The sequence below is a fragment of the Cupressus sempervirens genome, chromosome 6 (assembly GCF_028749045.1).
Source record: "Cupressus sempervirens isolate cs-2001-9-10 chromosome 6, ASM2874904v1, whole genome shotgun sequence".
Classification (NCBI taxonomy): domain Eukaryota; kingdom Viridiplantae; phylum Streptophyta; class Pinopsida; order Cupressales; family Cupressaceae; genus Cupressus; species Cupressus sempervirens.
The window spans coordinates 220,769,083-220,783,815 of record NC_143123.1 but is presented as its reverse complement, the minus strand read 5'-3'; the positions used below and the strand labels follow the sequence as shown (position 1 = coordinate 220,783,815).

The window sequence follows — 14,733 nt, the reverse complement described above, 5'->3', positions numbered from 1 at the left end:
AGCTTTTTCCACCTACTATGAGTTTACATGAATTCAAAGTTGCTAAATGGTCTGTGAACAACTACTCAATATAAATAGCTAGGCCATAATGACTTAACACTCTATTCAGGGCAGCATATCAAAGATGAATTATGTAATTTGAACTATAGTGTATAGGAATGATGATCTTAGTAAAAGAAAAACAATTAATAGATGACAATTTTTTAGGCAAGTCTTTGTTTGAGTTGATGGAGTTGTGTATGTGTAACTTCATTGCTCTAAGTAAACAATGTAATCATTAAATTTATGAATCTACAAATCCCTTAATTGATGGGTGATTTTTTATTGTTCTTTGTGGATGTTGGTGTTCACAAGTTACAAATACAGGGTTCAGCACATTTTATGGTTATGAAAACTAGAGAGGAGATATTATACAGGCTTTCTTCCTTCTCAGGTAAGCATGTTTTGCTTTTCCCATTCGATTTTTTATTTTTGTCAAAAATGTCTTCTTTATTTGTTGATGTTTTTAGCATATCCAAAAGTAGTGGAAACAATTTTTTTAGTATTTTGATAGATTGTTTTTGGATTATATTGTGTATGAATGTTATTGATTCTATTATTTTCAAAAATATTATGAGAATTTCTTTCTGTTCTTGTTTGTTTATTATCTGTTTGTTTCAGACAGTCAAAGGGCTTTTCCAATTTCAGGGTTTCTCTTCTATGCTTGTGGTTTTTTTTCTATTTATTGTTTTCTCTTGATTCAAAAAACCCTAATCTATCTCCTCTTCTTAACTCCTATGTCTTAGAATGGAGAGTAGCAAAAGGAAATGAATATATGATATTAGGGTTTGGAAATGCCAGTTTAAGAGATTAGGGTTTCCAAAACCTCTGCTTTCCTCTTAGGATTTTCACTACTTGACAATATTATGATTATAATATGTTGTTTCCCAATTGAAGTGTGGAAACTATGTGTGTTGGGCATCTCTTGTTTCGCTTCTCAAATTGTTAGTGCTATCCCTTCCAATAGATGGTCCCTATTATTGGTGCTCACGATGCTCCAGTCTTATGATTCTTCTTATAAATTTAAGATTTCTAGATTATGTTTTTCTTTTCTAGTTATGTAATTCATGTAGGCATTTATTGCTTTATTTTTGTGGTGTGCATTTTGGATCAATTGTTTGAAGTTTGAGACCATCTTGATCAAAAATGTGCTTGAGAGTTTTGCTCATAAGTAAAGTAATTGAGCAATTTTCGTAAATGTATGTTGTTTAAAAACATTATAGACATGTCGGTATTTTGAACTATTTATGTATTTATTTGTATTCCTCTTGATAATTTTATGGTAAAGATGTATAACTTTAGCAGGGTAGTCTTTGAAGTTCTTAAATTGTTGGTGCTACTCTAGATGAAGTTCATAATGGGTTTCCTTGAATTACAGATGACGAGACAATTATCGTTGTTGAAATTATATTGGTGTTCATCTTTCTTGTTTGCGTCATTCACTCTTCTCCTATTATAGTGGCCCTCTTTAGCTACAATCTTGGGCTTTTCTACTCAAAATGTATTGTTTGGTTCTTCTCGAGTGTAATGTACTAGCCAGTTGTAAGCATGGTTATATGAATTATGATGGAGTCTTGTTTAGCTTTAATTGCATATCTCTAGCTACTTAGAATTTGTCACATGAACAACCATTGCTATATATGTCTTTCATTAGTTTTGGATCAACTGGGTTCTATGCTATTACGGCCAGCCTATCACATCACACACTAACCAAGAAATTAAGCTTGGAAAAGTAAGTCAAACTTTGACTATTTAACACTTTTACTCTAGGAATGAAGCATTAGTTTGTTATGTTTAAGCCATTCATGATGTTACTAGCATGCCTTGTAGTATGTTTCGAGAGGTCATTTTTTCTTATCTTTGTATCTCTTTTGAATCCTTGCTATCATTTTTATGTCCCTTCTAATAAGGGATATGAAACTTGGGTCTTACCTAACATGATTTTGTGTTTAACACACATTCTTTAACTGGATAACCACTTGTTTTAACTTTGGTTCTTCTCTTTCTTTGCCAAGTGGAGTTAAATCTCTATTATTGACCATTCTGCTCAGTCTCAGCCCTACTACCTTGTTGGATTCTCCTTCCTGATGTTGCTAGACTTTACCAGATCGTAATACATGAATTGACTGCATGTTATGTAGTCTTCAAAATTATGAGAACTATATGAGTGATAGGTATCTTTACCTCCATCCACCATCCATAAAAATGAACACTCAAAAAACTAAAAGCAGAAAAGAGAACACTTGAAACAGACGATGAAAGGCATACTTTTAAGAGACAGGTTCAATAAATACTATTACAAGATATGAAAGTTAACCTAGACTTAACATACAGTCTTAGGTGCAAACTTTAACCTCAATTCAAACTCTAGGTCATTTCCATTCAATTGTGTGTAAGATTGGTATCATCAAAAGACCACAAAAGTCACCTAAATACACTGGTTGATCTCTTTGTTTCCTGCCTTATGTGCTTTGGTAGAGCAATAATTTGACTATAGTTTAATGTGAATGATCAAAACTATTAATCTTTTAATTTCTTTGTAAGTAGAGAGACATACATCATGAAAAGTTACAAACATTTTAAGAAAGAATGAACTACAGACACTAGTACATCTGGGCTCAATTTTCGACCTTTATTGGTAAAAATTTTGACCCATTTTTTGACCAATCTTCGACCAAATTCGACCAATGAATTGGTCAATAATTTTTTAGTCAAAAATTTGATGAACATATTGGATGGTCAAAATTTTGACCTATACGTTGGTCGAAAAATGTCTAGGTTGTTGAGCCATTTTCTGCCATTCATTGGTCGAACTTTCAACCAATGCATGGTGGAAAACTAGATGACACTATTTGAAATCTTTTTGGTCAAAAATTTGACCATCCAGTAGGTTGGTCAAAACTTTGATGAATACGGTGGTCAAAAAATGTTGGCATTGTTAGCGCATTTCCTGCCATTCATTGGTCAAACTTTCGACCAATGCTTGGTAGAAATCTGTAGGGCCCATATCATGGACAACAATATCATGGACCCACTTCCCATGTACTAGGTAAGAAGATTTTTGATCATGAGATTGAGCCGAGATCAAAGGGTGGCGTTGACTCGCTATGAAGAAGTGCTTGGAAGTTAAGTATAGCGAGTTAGTGAGTGTGGCCCACTACTGTTGAAGTAAAATTGCTATCCACAAGATCAAGTTTGGATCGATGACACTCATTGACTCACTATAAAGAGATGTGCAAAAATTAGGTATACCGAGGTAACGAGCAATGGACCCACCATCGTGTTCTTAAAGGTTGTTTCAATTGTCTACCACACGATTAAAGTAAGATTAGTGATCATCGCTAGCTCGTTGTGGAAAGGTGCTCGAGAATTATGTATAACGAGTTAGCGAGTTGATGACACGTGTGCGTAGTCATGCATGGGCCCAGTTTGAACCGCCAGCCTTGAAGGAAAGGTAGAGGTGGAGGTGTTTTATTGGCTTGACTACCAATGTGTTAAGAAGAAAGCTGAGTCAGCTTAGTTGTAATTTCCAGATCGTAGGTTTTTTCAAGGATCAAAAGCACAAGTTTAAAAAAGAAAGTGTGACGCCACTTTGTTTTTCTGTTTGGCGCATTTATGATAAGTGAAAGCTTCACATGTGGGAGAAAAAAAGACTGACATAGAGATTTTCATTAATTCCAGTCACACGCGAATAGAGATTGCAAATTTTTTGAGCACAAGAGCCTGATTGATTGTGTCGTGTTAAGCCTGGTAAAGACATGAAACTATTCTTCTATCATTCGAGAGAAATTTTAGAAGTTCAGAGAAGAACAAGTTCAGCAAGTCAAGTAAGTACTCATATTATAACCTATGTGGCATTCCAATTCTCTCAATACTGTCAAAATGCCTCCTAAGAAACCATTCTCTGGGAAAATTAATTATATGGATAGGAATGTCCATGATGATTTATTAGAATTACTCCCAGAATCTACTATACAGCCTACATAAGTTAAAAAGTTAATTTCCTTAAACCCTATGCTTAAAATTGGTGATGGCCTATATGACAAGGGGAACTGGGTTAGGGATGCAACAACTCCTCAAACTGGCCTCATCTTGTTTAAAAAGTGGTTTTCGAAAAGAAAGTTGTTTGCCCCACATGCTAATGTCTAGAATTTTGATTTGGGAAAGTTAGTAGTCCCAAGTGTTTTCATGGATTATGATTTGCTTGAAGCCATTGCTAAGAATTATGACCAAGCCATTAGGGTTGTAAGAAGAAAGGATGGTGTGCCTCTGGTCTCAATTACTCTTGAAGAAATTAGAGAGGTTTTTCACCTGGAACCATTATTAGACTACCATGTGCAAATCAATCTGCTAGAATTAGAGAATGAATATAAAGCAAAGAAGGATGTAATTAGGGGAGGTGCACTAAGCGAACATATTGGTACAATAGGAACTTTGCCAGTAATTACTATAGCCTCTAGAGAGCCTTCTAAGAAGAGTCTTTTCACTTCTCAGGCTGTAGAGATATACAGGACCTTATGCCGAGTTTTTGGTGAAGATAAGCAAGAATTTATGCCCATTGGTTTCATGTACATTATGGTTCAAATTGCTTCCTTCGGTGTAGATGTTATTTTGATTTTGCTTCCTTTTTGGCTGAAGAAATTCACATTGGTTTAGTTGGGATTGCAAAGGGCAAGGTGGAAAAAACTTTTGGTCACTACTCTATATTAATGCATATGTTTTTGTTCAAAGGAGTGACATATTTTGGTAATGAGATGGAACTAAACAGAGAGGAGAATGGGGAAATACTGCTAGTCTAGTTATGGAGTGCAAATATGACCTGCGATGCAAGTAATGCTAGTTTTGTCAGATTTGATAGATATTTTGCTACTAAATTGAGATGCCTCATATTGAGTGACAATCCCAGAATCCCTAGGGTACTAATGAGTCTCATCAGGCCTATGGATAACCCCCATGACTTGAAAGTTTCACATAATTGGGGAGATATCATCCCCCACCCTATTTCTACTATTTTTAGAATCTATGGTTTCAAGGGGAACCCTCATGTTTTGCCTTACCAAGTTCCTTTGAAGGTGGGAATGGCTGAAGTTTTATGGCAGTTAGGGGGAGTGGAAGAAATGTTTTTGTTGAAAAGGCAATTAGGGTCAATTTTCCCTACCTGCACACTGGCCCATCAGTTTGTGATTACAAAAGGGGGATGGATCTTTTTGCATAAAATTTTGGAGCAGTATATGATGGATGTCTCTCATCCCTGTTTTTGTGATTCTGAGGGATTTTTCAATCAGATGTTGAGGCATAGAATCAAGTTGGGACCGGTCAAGCATGATTCTTATTATCCAGAGGATATTATAAGGAATGAATTCTTATTGCAAGAGTAGGAAACTAAAAAGGAAAAATGGAGAGTTTATTCCTGGGTCTTAGAATTCATTTATTGTTTTGATAATAAATATGATCCTTTCGATAATGCTATTACAGAGGCTGACAAAATAAGTAAGCTCATGAATACCTTCCCTAAAATAATGCAGGTCATGAATGAAAAGAAATATTTTTTTATTGATTCATATCTTGATAAAGCCATAGAGGTCATGAGGAGGTTGGCTTTCACTCCAAATGTGAGAACTAATAAAATAATTGTACAAAAGAGGCCCGGATATTACTATAATTTAGAATAAAAGGGTTCCTATAGACAAGGGCAAACAAATAATAGGATCTACCAGTATAGCCCAAGAGGAGAGACCTGAAGAGCCTAGTCCTAAGAGGCAAAAGATAATGACAGAAGAAAGGCCTCAAGATGAGGAATATTCACCCACCCAGTCCCCTTTGAGGATTGGAGAAGAGCAGCTCACTGGTGAACAGGTTGAACAAATGGGATCACAGGGAGATATTTTTATTACTCAAGCAGAATTAGATGAGGGTAACCCTCCAGAACTTCCTCTCCCAAGTTTGGATCTAACAATAGTTGATTATAGAGGCAGGGAGTTGGACCCTGTATTTGAGTAGGCAAGTCATCAATTTTTGACTGATGACAGTTTTGTGAAATCAAGGGCTTTTCAACAGTTTGCATGGAGGACAAACATGAACATTTTCGAGGAGAAATGTAAAAAGATGAAAACAGAGCATCCAGAAATGGATGAAACTTCCATGCAAAACCAAACTAAAGAAGAAATGATGAAGGAATTGCAGAATATAAGCCCTGAGGATGGGAGGAAAATGATAAAGGCATCTAACATTTTATTATTGCCCAATTGGGATATTGCAGATGCATTAATTTTCAATTCTGTTTCAAGTAGATTGGAGTTGCAAGACCCAAATAGAAGAGACTTCCAAGGCACTTCATTCATTGAAGATCAAGCTGCATTGGTCAGTTGGTCGTTGAGAAAGGGATCTAGAGCCACACCATCACAATCAAATGAGTCTGGTTTGATGGGAAATATACTTGTAAGAAGGGTTGCTGACACTTCACATGTACAGGAAGCATATTGGAATGTGGATTCTTCTAAGTTTGTGTTGGCCACTGCTAAGAAGGAGGAATAGGTTATGTCTGAGTTACAGAATAAATATGAAACACTTCTTGAGGCCTATAATAGGGAGGTAAAAAGGAGAATTGAACTTGAAAACAAGGCAATGGGAAAATCCACAAGGCCAAGAATAACATAACCCCCGTCCTCCAGTGGAACCTTTTACATCCACCCCCCTTGTAGAGATACCAGACGAACCTCAAAAGCCTAAATATTATATTGCCGAGGAATTTGAAGAAGAGAAGAGCAAACTATGGGCCTTACATGTAGAGTTAAATACACAGTATGAGGATAAGCTTAGAAAGGCTCTAATGTATTTAGCAGACAAAATTGAGTGGCCCTTATTCTTTGATCAGTTGGTAAAAGTAATAGATATATGGGAGGAATTGAAAACTCATGATGATACCCTAAAGAATATTGTTAATAAATGGGTAAGAAGGGAAAAGGAAATCACCCTTCTATGTTATTCAGTTATAAATTCTTCCCATGACCATGTTGAAAAATTGTATGATATTGCTAATGACCTGTCAGATTTTGATAATAGGAGAGTTGCTCTGCAACTAAAAATTGTTTCTTATTTGAATAAGTACAAGAATCAAAAAATTGATCTATTTCCTTGTGCCTTGGATAGAAAGAAGAAATTGAAAAATAAGGAAGAGTGGAGTAAATAATTGGATGACCTTTTCTACACAAGGATAAATAAAGTTATTAATGAAAAGGGGCATGCCTGGTGGGCCACCATGACAGAGGAATTGGTTAAATTCCAATTATTTTTTGATTCTTTGAAGCAAGAATTTGTTGGTTTTGAAAAGGAGGCTAGTGATATTTTAAAAAAGAAAAATGATATTCTACAGTTCAGCTAGCTGGATGATATAAAATTTGACACTTGGATGGCAGATCTTCTATTGGACAAGTAGTTAGAGGAGGACAGTTCAGATGATTATGAGAAACTAGAAGGCGAGGTGCAGATTATTGACACCTCTACACCAGAACTAAAAAAAGAAGAAGGGGAAAAGATAATAATGCCTGCTCAGGGTGAAAGCAGTGAGAACCCACAGGAGAAAACCGATTTGGAGGTATCACAAGATCATCCTTCTTTGGCCAGCATGGTAGCCATGTATTCTGAGGAGCCGAAATAATGAGAGACAAATCAGAAGTTGATGATTCACAACAAAAATTGGAACAAGCCTACCTGAAGGAATATTTGATATGCCTGGCATTCTATTGTGATTGTTTTTGTCTTTTGCATGATTCTTTGTTCCTTGGACACTTGTCAGATCACAATTACCCTTTGCTTGTTGCAACTCATGCTATATAAATGAGTTTTCAAGGCATTATGATGGTCCGAGACTTGTGCAATTTTTTATTTCTTTCAAGAAGAGTACATATTTAGTCGGTCAAATAGTATGTAGAGGTTTTGAGTTTACTTCCATTGTACTTTCTAATAAGCAAATTGAAATGACAGAAATGGCAATCTATTCTGGGCATTCAATTGGTTTTCTATTGTTTATTGTATTAGTCATATGAAAAGGATAATACAAAGGGGTATTTACACTATATCTGTGGATCATCAATTTCTATCTCCAGTTTATGGGTTTGTTTACTTTGAAGTTATTTAAATAAGGTTTATTTGGCTGCATGCAGTCTGGATGGGTTGTATGCTGGTTTTATTGTTGCTTTTAATTCAAGCAATTATATAAATGCTTCAGTAAATCAGTAGGGTTTATGAGTTCATAAAAGGGATATTGCATAAGAATGGAGATGGGTGATTGCAGTTGATTAATTCTTATACAAGTTATTTGAATTAGATCTCCCACCAATAGTCAATTTCTTGCCCAATGGATAAGGCACTGCTCCTATAAATCAGAAGTAAACAAGGATGAATTCTACTGCTGCATATCAAATCATCTTACAAAATCAAAATTATTTTCAATCCTGTTCAAGAATTATAAATGTTGGTCTCAACTCATTTATATCTGATTCCTAAGTCTTAGGTAGTTGCTATTTCCAGGAATATTTGTAAATTTTAGGAGAATTATGACCAGATCTGCTGATAAGGGATGTGTATAAGTTTAAGAGCATTGATGAATTTAAGTGAGGTGTGTATGTATGTGAGGGTAACAGAGGAGAATAAGAATGAAACTAAGATAATTTCATTTTTGAATTCTACTACACCATGCACTTGTACAGATCCTTTCTTGTTCCTCTTTGTGCCCACCACTTAGCCCACATTATTGAGTGTCCTATACAAGAAAGTCTTATAGCAAGCAATTTACCCAAGATTCTTGGAGTTGTTCCACTATAAGATATGATGAAATCATGAACTAATTGCCTAGTATTTAAGAAAATGAGAAACACTATAAGACACTTTGTAGTGCTGCAATAATAGCCAAATCACCAAAGTAGGCATGCTTTTTGGATCATATTCTCTCTCAGACACAGATGTAACATGCATTTTGGTTGTAGGTGATTTCTAGGAGCTTGCGGTTCACTATCAATTCCAACACCTTCGACTAAAATTTTTGAACAAGTCAAAAGTTGTTCCACTATAATGATTACTAATAAACTTTATCATTATTCAAGTCAAAAGTTTATCATTAGCAAAAATGGTAGATAATTTTGTTCATTGTCTCAAGGAAAACAAAGACTGCTTGACAATAGCAAGAAACAACACAGATGACTTAGAAATAGTCTATCACAATGAAAGACATATTTTGCCCGCCATAACACTAGCAGTGCTCTACTGTCTCATTTTTGGTAATAGAGACACCCCCCAAACATGAATGATTCACCCCCCAAACATCTTCAAACATGAAATGATCCACTGTCTATGAGACTAATGTCTAATCCAGGCTAAACCTCCATCAGCAATTACCATCCAACATTGCACTTGCACCAAGTTTTCCCACTCTCCTACATTTGGTTAATATAGTACAAATAAATTATCACAACCTCATTATCTCCCACCAATAACAGTGACTACAGGTGGTAGGAGAGAATCTACATTGGAAACTTTAGAATAAGTACAGTTGACTGTGCCTAACCAGTCACTAGTTTGAATGCACTAGTCTATTATTCCTTACTCAACCTGCAATGAAAATTAAAAGAATGCATGGACAAGATAACAAAAATACTAAAATTTTCTCACATTAAATATTAGTCAAAATGTATTTGATACATCATAGGAACTCACTGTTCCATAGGACAGAGACTGAATTGTAGAGAGCAGGATTATTTTATTGATTATAATTTTTTCACAATGCCTTATCTCACCACCCTAACTCTACTTCTCCCCCAAACACTCGAAAAATCCCTTCTAAATAACCAAACAATAGTAAACAACCACTACTATCTACCTATCTGACTGTTACCAGTTAGTTATAAACTAAAATTTGTTGTCTAGTTGACACAAAGTGTCAACTTCGACAACTTACAATCATATATGCCTTTAATATATTTCACTAACCTTTTCAAAGGTTTTATAATTTCACTAACCCTTCCAAAGACACCTAAAACCCTTACAAGCTGTACTAGGCCTAAAGACACCTAAAACCCTTACAAGCTTTTCTTTGCATTTTTTCTACATTTGATACTTTTCTTATAGGTGGACATGTCTATCACAAACATCCAACATGTCTATCCTTAGACTTCATGGCAAAAACCCTACAAACAACACAAAAAAAAGAGGACATGAACCATCCAAACATCTCTAATAGCTTGTGGATATCCCAAAGATGCATAAGTGCATGACTTGTGAAAACCAAAAAGATAAGACTAACATGTATAAGAAGTAAATAACCAAAATGATTTTATGTCTGTGTTATATTTGACAATGACAATGATATTTGGATTCAAGTATGAGGAAATTTGTATCAATCAATTCATTAAATATCATTTGAATACAAAGAAGATTCTAAGAGATTCAAGAGCATAATTATAAGCCAAATTTGTGGAAGACCTAAATTAGACCTAAGTGAATAGACATGTGAAGGCTTATTTTGAATATGATGAGCAGATCTAAGGCAGAATTTTTATGAAGGTATATTCCAAGTTTAGAGCATTTATTGAAAAAAAATATTTCAAATCTTGGTGGATTATTCATAAGTACAAGGCAGATTTGTTGAAGACCTTGAAGGAGATCTATGGTAAATCTACCTATATTATAAACACTTTTCATTTCAAAGGTCAGTTCCTTCTACATTGTAGGATTTGAGGTTGGTGGCTCTTGCTAATTGAGTCTACACATTTGTTTGAAGTTATATACATACATACATATATGTGTGTGTGTGTACATATACACACAATTCACCTACAAGGATTTCCATGCTAAATAGTATATGCATCTTGTCTTCTTTTGTTAGACATCAACTATGTGAATGCTTTCTACATTGCTTTCAGTTGACTAAATATATATAATAAAATATGCAGGTTTCTATGCCAAACTAACTCCAATGTGGACATATATCTAATAATTGGGATTTAAACTAAGCAAGAACTATATGTTCAAGGAACCAAAAGATGACTGCAATGAGACTATTACAAGTGAAAAAACTTTAGTTGCATTAAAGAGAATTGGGATGTGTGTTTGAAGAATTAACAAATTTGAGCTTCACTTGGTTTCAAGAATACTATAATATTCTCTACTTAACAAGGCCAACCACGTGAAGGTGGAAGCTCATCTGGCCTCACCCCCCTCCCCCTAACATCAATCTAAAGTACCCATTATCATCTAATTACATACTTCATTCATTAATTCATCCATTTATGAACTATAAGATTCAATCAATACAATCACATAACATTCATTAATATGATTTAAAAATCATTAATACACAAGACTAATCAAAACTTCATTAACACATAAAAATATTCATTAACATAAAATAAAAATTTGCATTAATACGCATCATTCATACATAATTACTTAAAACAAAGTTCTTTCATTATCCAACAAGGTTTATCAAAGAAGATTTTTAAAACATCATTTCTTTTTCTTTTTTTTCTGAGCTCTCTTAAGAAAAGCACTCATAGGGACATCCATATCTACTTCATTCTCCTCCTCTTCTGGCACGTGTAATGTCAAATTACGATGGCTCCTTCTCTTTGGAGGAGTAGGAGGTTGCTACACTAAAGGGGGCTCTGTTGCAAGAACAAGTGAATGCGATAAATTGGCATACTCTTTTTCTTTTTCTAACTGTTACAAGTTTGTAATTAAGTACGAGTACAACATAAAATGCATTTTTCTTACCTAACAATGCCACATCATGTACATTAAAATTTTGATCTACCACCATGTCAACATGTTGAACACTTGGAACATGGTCCAATCCTTCAGCATGATGTTCAACATGCTCTGAAATATTCAAAAAAAGGATACACGTCAAATTCCAATTGAAGATGTTAAATTGTATTCATAATTGCATAATTAATTTCCAATAGAAAATTAATACCTCCACCACTATAATGCACATCATGGCCTTTTTCAGGAGCAAGTTCTGTGGTAGGATATGAAGGCTGCAGTAAAATGTTATGTACTCAATTTACGTTTAAAACTAATACCAAAAAAGAATCTTCTCAACTATTTAATTTCATTTACTTTTCATCTGACCAATTTACCTGTGAGATATCATTTGGTGCACTGGATTCTTGGGCAAGGCTTATAGATTCTTCATGTAGGCATGCAACCGCAACTTTATAGCCTTCCTTCAAGGCAATTTTTCTATCTTCATCTGTGACCTCCACATTGAAATCTGTGCCTTATGGTTTTTTCTTGATAACATCAGTTTTCCATGTATGGTTTCATTAAAAAAACTATTTGCAACATTATATTTATAAAAAAAAAACAAAATTCATTTCTCTACTTACAAGTCGAGACTGCAGATTCATATAGCCACTAGAGCCAAGTTTGTGTTGGCCAACCTTTTCTATTCTCGCTTTTGTAGCCACGAATGTGTCCTACAATCTATGAACAATTTCAAACATCTTAGATTATATATTTACAAATATCAATAATTAGTGCATGATTGCAATGTACTTAATACTATAATGAAATACCTCTTTTTGCCCTGTGTTGCTTCATTATCTCTATCTTCACATAGCCTTTTCTCCTTTGCATCTTCTATTATTTCATTCCACTACATTGGTGGAATCATAGGAGGATGGTTTTACTTTGGGTTATCCTTAAGACCCCTTCTATATTGATCCCTCATAGTCTTTATATGCTTTGCTGCTCTTTTCAGAAGTAGGTCAGTGTAAAAAATGTTTTTCCCAAATTTCTCCTTAATGGATGCAATCAGCTAATTTTTTAATTGCCTAGCTTGTAAATTCCACCTTTTTAAAAATAAATAGATTGTTAGATCAATAACTTTAATATATTACAATAAATAGAAGAAAATAAAAATTATGCAGTAATGATATGAAACTACGTACCTTTTACGTATGGTGGGTCCAAACAGTCTCAATGTCATATGAAAAAGATGTTCAAAGAAAGCATTATTACCTACAAAAACATAAAGGATTTATCAGTCCAAAATGAGTAATGTAAAAGTAAACTAAATTTACACTTTAAAAAATATCAATTTTAAAGCACCTGGAAGCTTTCGTTCTCTTAATGGAAACATAGTTTTCTTATTCAGCAACAATGTCCCTTCATACAAACCAGTACTAATCACACAAACTGCTCCAGGAAATGGATCAGCTTCAGTAGTACTACTGTTTGTTGCTCTATCAACTAAAACATCATAACAATTAAATGACAATTTTAGTACTTCTCTCTGTTGGTCTACCTCCTTGCCTATGTCCATGTCTCTCTATGTGTGGCTATATATATATGTATGTATGTATGTATGCGTGGTGTGTGTGTATGCATGTGTTTGTGTGTATGCAAGCTTCTGTAGACATCATTTAAGCACTAATGTGCTACTTCATTTTTCATCAACTTGTAGAAAGACATTACAAAATATAGCACATTACAAAATATAGCAAAACAAGGTTTTACCAGTTCTACTGGGCATAGACGATAATGTTTGCATGGTCCTTGTTGCTAACAATGCAACAGACAATAGTGGACCGCCAACCGAAGGAGGAGTCCACACTTCATCATGAGCTGAAGAATATAATATTGTTAGCAAATACATTTGCAATGGATAGAGATCAAATGGGATACTAGCGAGAAACGTCGACAAAAAAAAGGTAAGTGTTATAATGTTGATCAAAATAAACAAAGTGTTACTTACACGAAGGTACTATGAAATAACCCTGACCATGTTCAACATGTGATGTCGCAACTAGCACATATGTCTATACAAAAACACATAAAATTAGAGATCATGATCCATAAGATACTATAAAATATTAATATCTATTGAACTTCTATTATTGCTTTAGTCAAATTACTGCTTACTTTCAAAGATTGGATTCTACGATCCAATTCTATTCTCAGTGCCTCTTTCTCCTCACTTCTGTCACCCTTGATGATAATTTGAACAAGCTCATCAGTGTATCTTTGTGTAATTTGTTGGGTGATGAATACAAGGTTAGTACTAAGGGCAATGTTATGTAGATATGAGGCCCATATTTCAGATTGCATTTGATCAGCGATCATTGTAGCTTTTTCCTATCAGTTGCGACATCAAATATTCATATACTTTCATCAAAATAACTCCAAACCCATAAAGAAAAGAACATAATAATAGGAAATTTTTTTCTATATTAACATTAAAATTTACAATAATTAATGTTTACCTCTATTGAAGGTGTCTGACATGGTGTATCCATATCACCCTGTGAAAAAAATTAGTAAGTCTTAGAAATCAGCAGCGAAATTAAAGTAATAGACTTACCGAAAAAATATTAATAATAAATTAGATTGTATATGTAAATCATTTGTCTTAAGTTAAAAATTTAGCGTAACTAATGCTTATATCTAAAACAATATTTGGCATGTTCTACTTAATGTTTATATGTGCACATATGGTTTGGAAAGAAATATTTGGTCATACAAGACCCCATCATAGTTGACATTTATCGTACCTAAATATTTCATTGATCATCATGATCATCATCCATGTCATCATCATCATCATCATCATCATCATCATCATCATCACCATCATCGTACTCGTCACTTTGATCATCGTCGTCACCACCACCATCATCATCCTCTTGATCGCTATCA

General features: G+C 34.3%; 1 long non-coding RNA gene across 1 annotated transcript; it reads left to right on the top strand.

Annotated features, from left to right (window-relative positions):
• The first annotated feature begins 256 nt into the window (after nucleotides 1-256).
• LOC149552061 (uncharacterized) lies at nucleotides 257-1,658 on the top strand. The gene is made up of 2 exons (XR_016353347.1): nucleotides 257-433; nucleotides 1,418-1,658. It is a non-coding gene; the product is annotated as an uncharacterized LOC149552061 (long non-coding RNA).
• The last annotated feature ends 13,075 nt before the right edge of the window (nucleotides 1,659-14,733 follow it).